Genomic DNA, 13,440 nt, shown 5'->3' with positions numbered 1-13,440 from the left:
TTGGCAACACAATACTTCTTTTTCTGATTAGCACCCCCAGGGCCCTCAATTCAAAATCTTGCACTTATACTCACTTAAAGTTTTACAAAAGCCAGAAGCCCCGAGACCCCATTGGCTTCTACTGAAATTGGTTATTGCTGCCAAAAATGTGTCTTCCTTAAGAGAGGTCTGCCTCCTCCCACCTATCTTTCCTTTGAAAAATTGCCCAGCTGTGGATCAGAACTCATATGCTATCCTTCAGATAGCCCAGATAAATCTGACTCTGCACGTCCCATCGTCCTGATTCAAATAATTACATGCTTCGCTTAGTAGTGGGTGCCAGCCACAAATGTGATGATTTCTTCTTCCTGCAGCTTCACACAAAGAGGCAATTTGTTCCATGCCCCCAGCAACAGGTGAATGGCACAAAACATGAGCACTGCGTGCAGAGAGAAAAAGGCACGTTTCTTGGATAAAATGGGTGACAGAGAAATGATCCATGTGCACAATTACTAAATTTGCATTAATCATTTTGGGATGGATGCTCTCATTGTATGAGTCTTGGGAAATTTGGCAGAGGAAATCTGTTGCCTACAGGATGAAAATAGCTTTATTCTTGCCGTTGTAAGCCTGATCACTGGGGGGATTCAATTCCCTTGCCAACCTTTTGAAACTCTAGCCCAAGGCACTAGTGTGTCACTTAAAGCCCTCCACTTCTTAATCAAATCCCAAGTTTTTCTTTTTCCTATACTTATTTATTTTCTCTCAAGCAGCAGGATCAAATAAGCAATGCTTTCTCTTGGCATTCAGGTGCAGTTCCTACATTGATAGGAGAAAAATTCAAAGCTATCCCACAGGTAAATGTATGGCTATAAGTGTTTGGGATAAAAAAAAATAGACTCCTTACAGAGCATTTATTTTAGTTCATAAATTAGCAGGAAGAAATGGTTACTTACTTAAATGTCAATGAAACCAATGCTTAGACCACAGGTGAAAATGAAAGAAAATCTGTGCCAGGAAGGTTATGTGAAAAACACTCTATATCTCTAGCTGCACTGCAACTATAGATCAACACCGAAAAGCCTGGAGGAAAACAAGCTAGAACAAAATACATGGCATAGGCACTGTAGAGAAAGCAAAGCAGGTTGGGCGTTTGCCATGCATGCAGCCCACCCGGGTTCAATTCCCAGCACCCCATATGATTCCCTGAGCACCACCAGGAGTAATTGCTGAGTGCATAAACCAAGAGTAACCTCTGTGCAGGAATGACCAGGAATGACCCATAAAAGCAAAAAAATTTAAAAAAAAAACATGGAATATTAGGATACTAATAGGTATGAACCTATTGATAGAAGTGAAAGCTACATGAACAGATTTGGGGTGGGGCACTCTGGCTCTACTCAGGAATTACTTCTGGCTCTAGGCACAGGGATCACTCCTTGAGGGACTAAGAGGGAAAATATGGGGTGCTGAGGATGGAATCTGGTTGGCCATGTGCAACAGATTTCCTCTGTCAACTTCCTGTTGTACTATGCCATGATCCAATGTAATCATGCCTACATTCTATCTCATTTCCCTTTCAAACTGCTTCCCCCCATGCCCCCAATTTCAATGTTTACTCTTGAATAGCTTCTATAGCACTCCCACAAGCATAAGTATCTTGTCATATTCACAATTATCTCTCATATTTACCTCTGAGATTTCTCTAGCCTCCCCATAATTTACATTGCTTATACCACATTGGCAAACACAACTAACAGCTTTTCCATTGTGTTCCTTTCCTAAACATCTGATTTCAAGTGGGACATTTTATTACTCTGCATCCCTTCTCTTCTCTCTGGTGCAGTTGAAGAGATGATTCAGAGACTCACATCCCTGGCTGTAGTTCTCAAACTCTTTTTAATTGTTTTGCTCACCACAGGTTAATGTATTTAGTCGTGGAGCCCACATTTTGCCTGGAGTGTTCACTGAAGGTCACAAACTTGATTGTAGCACTCATACACTGTTTTGTTGCTCACTCAGGCTTACACATTTGGTTTTGGTATTTTCACACTGAGTGTGCTGGCGAGAGGTGCCAAACTTAAGTTATGATTCTCACACACACTCCTTTGCAGTGTATCACAGATCACACACCTGTGGTGGCAGCAGGACTCCCAAAGAACAGAGGCACTGGCATATGTGACATCACTGGATATCAAACTCAATGCTACACAAGCTTCATGATGTCTCTACCTATGAGACATCTCCAACCACGTGACAGACATATTTTAAGCTTTTATTGTTGTTGTTACTGAAACCACCTTCACTTGAAAAGGACTTTGGTTTCCCTTTGCTCTGCCTACAGATTATATCTAATACAGATCGAGGGGTTGTGGAATGACCCAAGGACATCTGTAGCACTGTGGTACTGTTGTCCTGTTGTTCATCAATTTGCTCGAACAGGCACCAGTAACGTCTCCATTGTGAGACTTGTTGTTACTGTTTTTGGCATATCGAATATGTCAAGGATAGTTTTCCAGGCTTGCCGTGCGGGCGGGATAATCTTGGTAGCTTGCCAAGCTCTTTGAGAGGGATGGGGAAGGACATCTGTATCTCTTTGCTTCCAATTATATGTTTTGTGGAATTACTATCTTTCAAAGTTTATTTTCCTTCAAAAAACTAGCCAATATATTTTCTGGTGCCAATGGATGGGGGAGTTGGAAAATACCAATATTGTATAGGAAATCTTGAACTGCTAGCTCTTTATGTTAATGAAAGGAGGGTCCTAGTCAATTAAACAGTCAATTGGGCTTCAAATCAATTGAATATGAAAGCTTAGACCCTCAAATGAGAGTGCCCATCTGAAGTAAGTAAAACTGCCTATCAAAGACACGGAGGTAACAAATCCAGCACAAGAACTGAATAAATAACTAGCACCTAAATCATAATATTATCAAATCATTATTTCTAGTGACTTTGGGAAAATATTTTAATTTATATAAACTATTAAATAATGTTTAGTTTTTTTCAAGTTTCTCGATGAGGTGACTTGAATTGTAGTAACTGACAAATACTACTCTTGAACTGTTACTTTCTGATTCATGAGTTTTTATGCCCAGATATTTTAAGTCAAGTTTCCCACATGCCTGAGTTCTTTCAAAAGCAAAATCCATGACCTTTGTCAAGTCAGTTCTCAAACTTTTCATGTGTAAAATGCAGTGCTGCTACCATATAACCATTTAGTTTTATGATTATTAAGTATAAAAGGACAAACATTTTAAAATATATTTCAAAAACACCATTAAAAATAAAACAGAGATATGTGTGAAAAATGCTCCAAAGATTACTTTCTTATTTTTCTGATAGACTCGAGAGGGCCCAGTAATGTCTCCATTTTCAGACTTCTTGTTACTGTGTTTGGCAAATTGAATACGTCAAGGGTAGCTTGCCAAGCTTTGCCATGCATGCAAGATACTCTCGGTAGCTTGCCGGGTGGAGGAATCGAATCCAGCTCGGCCTGGCCGGCTGTGTGCAAGGCAAATGCCCTACTGCTGTGCTAAGTAAGCTGAACTCAATATGTGTATCTACATATATTTGGGACTGGAGCAATAGCACAGTGGGTAGGGTGTTTGCCTTGCAAGCAGTCAACATGGCCAACCCGGCTTCGATTTCTCTGCCCCTCTTGGAGAGCCTGACAAGCTACCGAGAGTATCTCGCCCGCACGGCAAAGCCTGGAAAGCTATCCGTGACATATTCAATATGCTAACCACAGTAACAGTTGTCACAATGGAGAAGTTACTGGGCCCACTTGAGCAAATAGATGAACAACGGGAGGACAGTGAAAGTGACATATATTTGATATTTCTTCTTATTCATATATATGCACAAAGAAGAAACTGAAGGATATATATATATATATATATATATATATACATATGTCACTGAAAAAATAAAAAATAATAGTAAAGAAAAAAGAATGTTTGGATGACCTAACATTAACCTCTATTACTAGTCTTAATTTCAAAACAAATAGCACACTGTGCTTTGTTTCTATATACATCTAAACTTGCCTCTGTATTTTAAAAAATCCAAAAGGATATCCGTATTTTCTGAAATAGAGCTAAGCAGCACAGCAGACTGGAGTATTTGCTTTATGTTAAACACAAAATGCATTGGATTGTGTATCTGTTATTAGTGTGCTTCCTCTCCATTCCAAATCACCCCTTCTTGGTTTCATGTTGAGATACTGAAGCTGGACTTTGGAACACATTTCCTATGCCAGTTGGAACAATGTCAGGCTTTGTCAATAGAGGGTGCTGAAGTGACGCGGCATGAGCCAAAAAAAATGAAGGAGCCTCTCTTCAGATTCAGGAGGTTCTTAAGATGCAGCTCCCTGGAGATGGGGATGAGAGGCCCGCAGCAACCTCTCAGGAAATTGCTTCAGCACCAGTGGACAGCTCCTTTAGGCCAGGCCAATTTACCACACTCTGCAGCAAGTCTTTGTCCCAGACTGCCTGTTTCCCTGTGGGTGGAGCATAGCTCTTAGGATTCGTATTGACTACAGTGCATTAGCTAAACAAGTGGTTTTGTGTCATTTAAGGGAAAAAAAAAAACACAAAACCAACGACACTTATCATTTTCACTTTCAGGAATAAAAATTTCTGTTCCTCAAAAGGGAACGTGTAAAGGCACTAGCAAAGACAAAACAAATTAAGAGAGTTAAGTCCAGACTGACAATCTTCCTGGAAAACATATGTTCACTGACTGCAATCAGGAAAAAAGTGAGTGGAACTATTTTTAGTATAAGAAATACCAGTTATGGTTTTAAGAATAGCAGTTTTTTGAAACAGAGCGATAGTGAAATGTACAAGGTGCTTGCCTTGCTCCAGCAACCCATATGTTCCCTCTAGCTTCTCCAGCAGTAATTTCTGAATGCAGAGCCAGGAGTAACACTTGAGTATAGCCAGTGGTAGCCCAAACACAATAGAGAGATAGAGAAAGAGAGAGAGAGAGAGAGAGAGAGAGAATATCGGTCCAAATATGGAATCAGTAATACAAACTCTGAATCTTAACATGTTTCAGGGTTTTTTTTCCCCCTAGAGAGGACCAGACTATTTTTAGAAATTGTTTTGGCGGAGATTGGTGCTGAAAGTCAATCATTCCATGGTAGTTTCTCATAGGACAAGTCCCCCAGAACTAGATCCTAGTAGGATTATTTAACAGATGACTAATTGTTTAAGCCTATAACAATATCCTTTGACAAGTGGGGTGGGAAGAAGAAGCAGAGAGAAAGGATAGAAACTAGCCAAGTGTGAAATGGCAGAGGATGTCACAGAGGGGACCTTAAACCTGCTACTGCAAAACTCTTTCATATCAAGTTTTAAGTTTGTCCTGACCTGAGGTAAGCAATGACAAACCTAAGTGAGCTGCTTGTCATATGTAACTCAGATCAGTCATGAGGTAAGGGCCTGCTAAAGGGAAGTTGCCTTCCAGGCTTTGGGAATTTCTGCCCAGGTGAGCAGAACATTGGTAAACTGAGGGCAGCACACTGGGGATCAACCCACAGCACCACATACGGTCCTCAAAGCTCAGCGGGGAATGAGTCCTGACAGCAGAGCCGAGATTAATCCCTGAGTACTGTCAGACCTCCCCTCCCCAAATAAACAAAACAAACAGAAAACAAGGGATGGGAGAGTTTAGTGAATGGGACAGTGTCCTGGCAAACCTTCAGGAAGAGGCCAGGCGTTCAATCCCTGGTGCTGCTATGTGCACCCAGCATGGTCTTGGTGACTCTTGTTGAGAGAAAACCCTCTTTTGGTCTGCTTTGAAGTGTAACACTAACCCTTATGTTCAGCAGGCAGATGTGTTGGGATAGAAACACTTTTTGGTCTGCTTTGAAGGGAAACCTGTTGCAATGTTCAAGTTCAATGTTATCTGGGGACAGGATGTTTCTGGAAAATGTGAGGTGAAGGTGTGATCCTATCTATAAAAAACATGTTTGTTCAGATCACCCTGTGTATATGACCAGTTGCACTCGCCCACCACCCTCTTCAACCTATATAAAGGCTTGAAGTCTCTCAATAAAGTGGAACTGCTTTACAGAACCCCCACCGTGCTCGTGTGCATTTATTTCCTGAAGGAGGCAGTGGCAAGGTTTGCTCGTTTCCCCAGACCCGTACCCTTAGCTGGAGGGAAGCTTGGCCCTGTTCTCAGGGCCCTGAGCAGTGAGCCCTCACTGGATGAGAGAGTGTGCTGAACAGAGGCCCCAAGAAGACCCCAACAACTCTGATGTTTTGGATCCCACACACTGCCACACTGTGCTCTCTGGAACACTATAGCCAGGCATTGCCTGCACCTCACCTGAAGGAATGTATCCCTCTGTGAACATAACAACTGAGGATGCGTGAGTACTGTGGTCAGATATTTGGTCCCTGGGAAAAAAGTATGTGAAGTGATAAACCACAACTGCGATGAGCAGCTCTAGGTAAGTGCCAGGATCAGAATGTGTAGGAGCATTAAGACTGACAGACCTGTGTGGCTTGGAGGAACACCACGGCTGAGTGCTGCTAGCAGATGGGTGGCAATCATTCAGTCCTTCAAAAGTTTGTTTCAGGTTTCTGTCAGAACTATCCTGAGTAAAATGCTACAAAAAAAAAAATAATCCAAAGTAAGGGATCTTATCATAAAATTAGGCCTGCTATCAAAGAGAGATGACCAAAAATGGAATTAGCTATCCCAAGAAACTCTCTGAGGCAAGACTTTTGTGCTGCTGACTAAACAGCAATGTTCTGAGGAAATACAAGGACATTAAGTGAAGCTTGGACTCTACACTGATAATTTCTGTTCAAGGACAATTATTGCAGAGGAGAAAGTTTTCCCTAAGGCCCTCAGGACCATCCTTCCTTTAACAGTGCTATCTGATATATTTGTTTGGGAATCCAGGCTTTACCTAAATATTTAGATATCCTTTCCAATTCATATTCAGAATGTTTCTCTTCAGTCCTATGCAGCAAGAATGTAAATTATAGTCATCTTTGGATGCTGTATAAACACTGAAAGTTAAAAAGTAGGGTGCAAACTGGTGAGGCTGAAAATACAAAGATGCACAGGTGCGATTTGAGAGGCTGCTGAAAGGAAAAACAAAACCGAATTTTGGAAACTAATAAAATTATTTTAGGGGGGAAACTGAAAAAAATCTTATATTAAAAACATGAAATACACATTATGAAAATGTAATTAGCAATCCCATGAGCAAACATAATTTGACTTTGTCATAACTTAATCAGCATAACTAGGAAAGGATGCTTGTAAATGGCAAATGTATCTATATCCAAGAATATGTGCTTATCTGAAAATAAAACTGATTTTATAATGGTATTCTAAAGAGGTAAGAGGCAATGAATAACAAGAATGATTAGTTACTATATCAAATTCTTTCATTTTCTTCCAATTTTATCCAATATGAGGGAAGTAATACATATGTACTCTTCAGTATTTGACAAAGAAGAAAATATATACACATCAAAATCCACTCCATTTTCAATAAAGCAAAATATACAAGAATAGTTAAATAGCTCATAATAATCAGAAAACCTAATTCCATGTTTCCAAATTAAATCTAAAGAAAAAACACACATGCCCTAAAAATCAAGGAGGATAAAATAGGGAAGGAAGAACAGTAAATAGATGGAGAGACCATGTACAGTGGGCAGAGAACTGGCCTTCCATGTAGACAACCTGGGTTTGATCCCCAGAAACTCATATGATCTCTTGAGCACTGCCAGGAGTGGACCCTGAGTATAAAACCAAGAGTAAATCATGAGAACAGCCGAGTATGGTCTCCAAACCAGGAGAAAGACATAAAGCAAATTAAAAATTGAGACATCAGTTACTTTCTTCTTTCACTCTGGCTCTATTTCTCTCACTTCACCTCCATTTCTAACCTTGGAAGGTCCCAGATCATTCCGTGAAAGCTGGGAAATGGACTGATAACAGCTAGCGTAGCTCCTCCATTGTCCTTTCTAGCTTCTACGAGACCATTCCTCTCCTCCATTTCTTCTTGGAGGCATTACAATAGTAAAAAATGGGAAATGGAGGGTGGTGTAGAAGAGGAAGCAGTCGCTCTGCACTGAAAAAGAAAACCCAAGTGAAAAGCCGTGAGGTCTTTCAAGGACTAAATAAAAATGATCCCAAAGAGACAGAATCCGAAAGGTCTGAGTAAAGCTAGCAGAAACCCAGGCACTGCTCTTCCCAGTACCTATAGATCTTGTGAATTTTGAATCCATTATTAGACTGCTTTTAGGGACCAACATGTAACCCATTTACTAGGAATTAAGACTTAGAAAAGACTGGTTCCTGACTTAAGGACCCCAAAGCTATCAGCTCTGTCCTAGAGTAGGTATGCATTTACTTCATATCTAAATGCTCTCAATGGTAGTTAAGAGAAACAATGGAACACATGCAATTATTTTAACTTATTTTCAGTCTTTTGAGAATGAAAACAAAAACATCTGGATTGGGGAGATAGCGTAGAAGTCAAGGTGTGTTCTGGGATCTAAGTTTGAGCGGTGGCCCCATATGTCACCCACTCTCACCTCAGAAATAATCAGACATGACCCTGAAGGCTCTTGAATACTTCAAGGCAACAAACACAGGGCAGAGGAGCTTTTCAGATGTGAAAATAAAGCTACCATGTCCAGTAGGGCAAGTACTATCTGAGGGGTTCCTGAGCCTTAATCAGTGTCACTTGGGAACCTCCTCCACAAAAGAATAAACAAATGCACAATTGTAACAATCATATATTTGATTTTTTCTTTACTAAATATAATAGCAATGATCCATTCAGATGAAAATTTTTTTATAACTTTTTAAAAGATTTTCAAATTAAAAGTCTTGGGGATATAAAATTGCGGTAGAGATCTTTCTTTGCATTTGTAAAGCTGCACATTTGATCTTCTGCAACAACCACCTGCCAAGTGCCACCTCAGGTGGCAGAGTCAGTGTGATCTCTGGCTATACACGAAAGCAGGAAGCCTGTGAAATCACAAGCAAGTGTGTGACCACTGGACAGAAAAAGCTTAGGGGACACATCTTAAATGTGACTGCAAGATACAATGTTAATCATGGGTATGTACATGTAAATTTGTATATTGTTAATTAAAATATACTATCAATTCAGTCTATATGATATGCATTGTATTTTATCCACTAAATTTGTTGCTAACACACACATACACATATACAAGTTTTGCCAAAAATATAAAGAACTTACAATACTAGTCAAAGATGAATCTATTTTTAATGAAAGCGTACCCAAAAAGATGACTCACATGTATGTATGCACATTCTAAGAGGATGTATATCCTTGAGACTGTCTATGTATGTGTATTATAATAATGATCCAACCCTTTTATTTGAATTTATAGAATCAAACACTGAACTCTTCATAGAGGTTTGAGAGCCTATCCTTATCTTAAATGAAAAGTTAGGGAGAATTTTTTTCCCTTTTTTTTTCCCCCTTCCAAGGTTAGAGGTGGCCTTTTTACTAATCTCTGAGAGTGCTTATGAATGAATTCAAACCAGGAAAAACCTTTCACTTGAAAGAACTGAGGTAGTTACATTGTGGGACCTCTATTAAAGCCAGCAGGACTTTGAAGGAAGTGCCCTATCTCCATAATTATTTAATCTCAGGAAGAGAAACATCAAAACTGTTCCAATTCTTTTTTGAAAAAGTACTTCTTTTGTATGTTTTATTTTGAGAACCAGTTTGCCAAAATAACTTTAATCTTCTGAATCATTCTTAAAATCTATAAGGATTTAAATTCTAGAATACTCTTTGGAAAAAAAAATAGCAAACGAAGATGGGGCTGACAGATTGGTGGATTAGCCACAAAATCCCAAATAGGATAATCAGGGAGACAAAGGGGAACTATTCAAAATTCAAACTTCACTGACTTACTAACAGATAGTGTTTGTTCTTTAACCTTTACATCAGTAGACAGATTTTCATTGAAAAAGGTAGCTAGGGAATGGAAATGAAATTTTTAAAAAGTACAATCTATTGAAAATAATATGTAGGGGAATATACCAGATTTTAAGGCTGATTTTTAGCACAAACACTTTTATTTGGCTTCTGAATCATGCAAAAATTCCCATATACCTAATTTTAAAATTTTATTGCATATATATAGTAGACCAAAATGATGAAAGTTAGGTTTTCATATATTAGTTATTCATATAGTTATGTCATCTACATATTCAGACATTAAATGGGTTATGAATTTTGCTCACCGTGAATTTTGTGTGGGTAATTATGCACTTTTGTATATCTAGTTTTTTTTTGTTTATTTGTTTGGGCCACACACATACCCAGGAATGCTCTGGAATTATTCCTAATTCTATTCTTAGGGGCATTTCTGGCAGAGCTCAAAGGTGCCAAGAATAGAACTTATCTTGCCACTCTTCACTCCAGTTTTTGGACTTTGAGATGGTAAAATGAGGACTACTTTTCACTTACGTAACAAAATAGGTTTCTAAATTCAAAATAATAAGTAATATCAATAAAAATTCAGGAGGAGGGGGTGGAGCAATAGAACAATGGGTAAGGTGTTTTCTTTGCATGCAACCAACTCAGGTTTGATCCCTGACATTCTATATGGTACCCTGATCAATTCCTGAATGCAGCACTAGGAGTTATCTCTGAGCACTGCAGGAAGTGACCCCCAAAACAATAATTAATAATAATAATAATAATATGCTTCAGTTTTATGCAATATGTAACAAAATATTATATTTATACAAAATATAACATCTTCAAACTCAGAGGATCCTTGTACTTGTCAGGTTTCTTTCAGAATGAATTCTGTACAACTTTCAAAATTGAAAAGCACTACCATCTCTTGGGTATGCATGAAAATCACATAAATGATTAGTATTAGTTGTAAAAGCTCTAATATATTTTCAAGACAAACTCAGTGATTTTTCTCTTGAGACAAACCTTCCCGGTGAGTGTGAAAGCAAAATTTAAAATCTTTATGAAGACTTTTCTAAGTTTTTCAATCAGCCCTTGAACTAAAGTGAAATGACTCCACAAGTTTCGACTAAACAAACATTTTCAAGCAAATCAGAGTATAAAGGGATCATTTTTAAACCTAAGACATTTTCAGGTCATGTAAAAATTGTTTGTCAAACATAATTGTTCTCTGTCCCTTTTTAAACATCATGATGTTTGGCTTTGAAATGTATTTGACTATAGTAAAATTGACAGTACACAGCAATTTATATGTAGATTCTAAAATGGTGAGTACAAAGATTCAGAACCTCAAAGAGAGTCTGCAAAATATAATTATAAACTGGAACAAAAATGAATCCTGGATTTTTGCAATCTGCCTAGAGCTATTAATAGTAAGAAAATAGTATAGAATATTGTAAGTATTCCAATAACTACTCCTGGGAAATTCACTACCGTGTCTAAACTTCTTTTTCCTTTTGAGAAAGAAATAATTGCTCTTTAGTTAAAAATTATTTATGGAACAATAATAACTCTTCCTTGCTGCCTACTGCTTGATATAACACACAGTGTGTTTAAATGGTTAACTAATTTATGCAATGAATCATATATAATACTTAAATATATACCTAATGCAGAACTATGAACAAAATCCTTTGTGACATATTATCATTATTATTATCTTTATATGAAAAACATGAGACTCAGGGCCAAAGCAATAGTACACAGGTAGTGTGCTTGTTTCACATAGAGCCAACCCAGGTTCAATATCTGGCATCCACATTGTCCCCAGAACACTTTCAGGAGCAATTTCTGAATGCAAATCCATGTGTAAGCCCTAGAGAAATAATAATAATGAATGAAAGTCAATTATTTATCTTTGAAGTCCTCTTGAACTTTCCATTATACAAAAAAAAGAAAAATATCCTAGAGTTATTACTTTGAAAGTGCCCAGAATTCTAAACTTTGAGCACTACAATGCAACACCTAGAGTTTTCCATTGCAATGTTCTAGTGAGGGTCACATCTTTTTTCAGACACCCTCACCAATCACGATTTCAGCCTGAAGTGATTAGTCAAAAAATAAATTAGATAAATCAATTCTTAAAAGAAACCATCAGGGGAAACTGCATAAGTGACTATTTTCAGAGGTTAATTATCCCTCCTGGGGAAAGACAAGAATCCCAGAAGGAATTTGAACACCATAATACATCATGGATTAACTCAGGCCTTTAAAATAATTGTGATTTTCTCCACCTTGAAGTAAGTTAAATGGAAGACCACTAGAGAAAACCAAAATAGAAAGTGGATTTACCTTCTTTTTTAAGATAAAAGGATTCACTCTTTAAGCTTTTTACTTAATTATCTCCCATTGAAGAAAATAAAGCGCCTAAGTACTAGAATGGAAATCATCGTTAAAGAATTCCAAATATGCCTGGTTTCAGGGTATACCACAAATTCCATAATGTTCATCATCTTCACTGTCATAAGTTGTATTCTCATCTATTAGATTGTCAGCTAGATGACGTTTATCATTCAGACACTGTTTAATTTAGAACGCTTACAAATATCCCTTGGGGCCAAAAAGAAATATGAAAAAAAAAAAGATCTGGAATAGCAGTGTATTTTGAAATGCACTAACAGTTTGATCATTCATAAAGGTGTGAAATGATTCTGTTAATGGTCAAAATGAATGGTCACAGTAGAGTCTATTACTCACAATGATATTAACAGAACGCAGGAGTCGACTATAAAGAGAAACAAGTGATGTCTCAGAAACATCTGCAGCAGACCTACTGAGGGGCCATGTCAAAACTTGAAGGAAGTTCAGCATGTTGGTGAGGTAATAGATTCTTTTTCCTTCTCTTTTATCTTCTGTGTTTGATCTGAGAGCAAGCTGAGTCCCATAACTGTGTAGAGAACACAGACGGAAAATCTCCCAGAGAAATACCGTTTTAAAGAAATAAGAGAGAGAAAAAAAGAAACTCTTCAGCAAAAGAATGCAGAATTCCTTGGTGAGTTTTTGGCTCCTTTCTTCCTTCCTTCCTTCCTTCCTTCCTTCCTTCCTTCCTTCCTTCCTTCCTTCCTTCCTTCCTTTCTTTCTTTCTTTCTTCCTTTCTTTCTTTCTTTCTCTCTTTCATTGAATCACTATGAGATACAGAGTTACAAAGCTGCTCATGATCAGGATTTAATAAGTGTTCCAACACTCATCCCTCCTCCAGTATACATTTTCCCTCACCAGTGTTCCCAGTTACAGAGCAGGTTATACTGGTCTTTCCTTTACCCATTTTCAACACTCAGTTATGATCCAGAGTGATCATTTCCAACTCTCTTTGTCATAGTGTCCCTTCTGTGTGTGCTTCTTGTTTGCTTTAACTTTTCTTGGTTTTTGTATATTTGTTTCTCTCCTGGGCCTGCTCTGAAATCAGTCATTGTTAACAATAGGGTCACTTAAAACCTAAAAGCAATGGATCC

The sequence above is a fragment of the Sorex fumeus genome, unplaced genomic scaffold (assembly GCF_029834395.1).
Source record: "Sorex fumeus unplaced genomic scaffold, SorFum_2.1 ptg000115l, whole genome shotgun sequence".
Lineage (NCBI taxonomy): Eukaryota > Metazoa > Chordata > Mammalia > Eulipotyphla > Soricidae > Sorex > Sorex fumeus.
Note: the sequence above shows the minus strand (reverse complement) of the source record.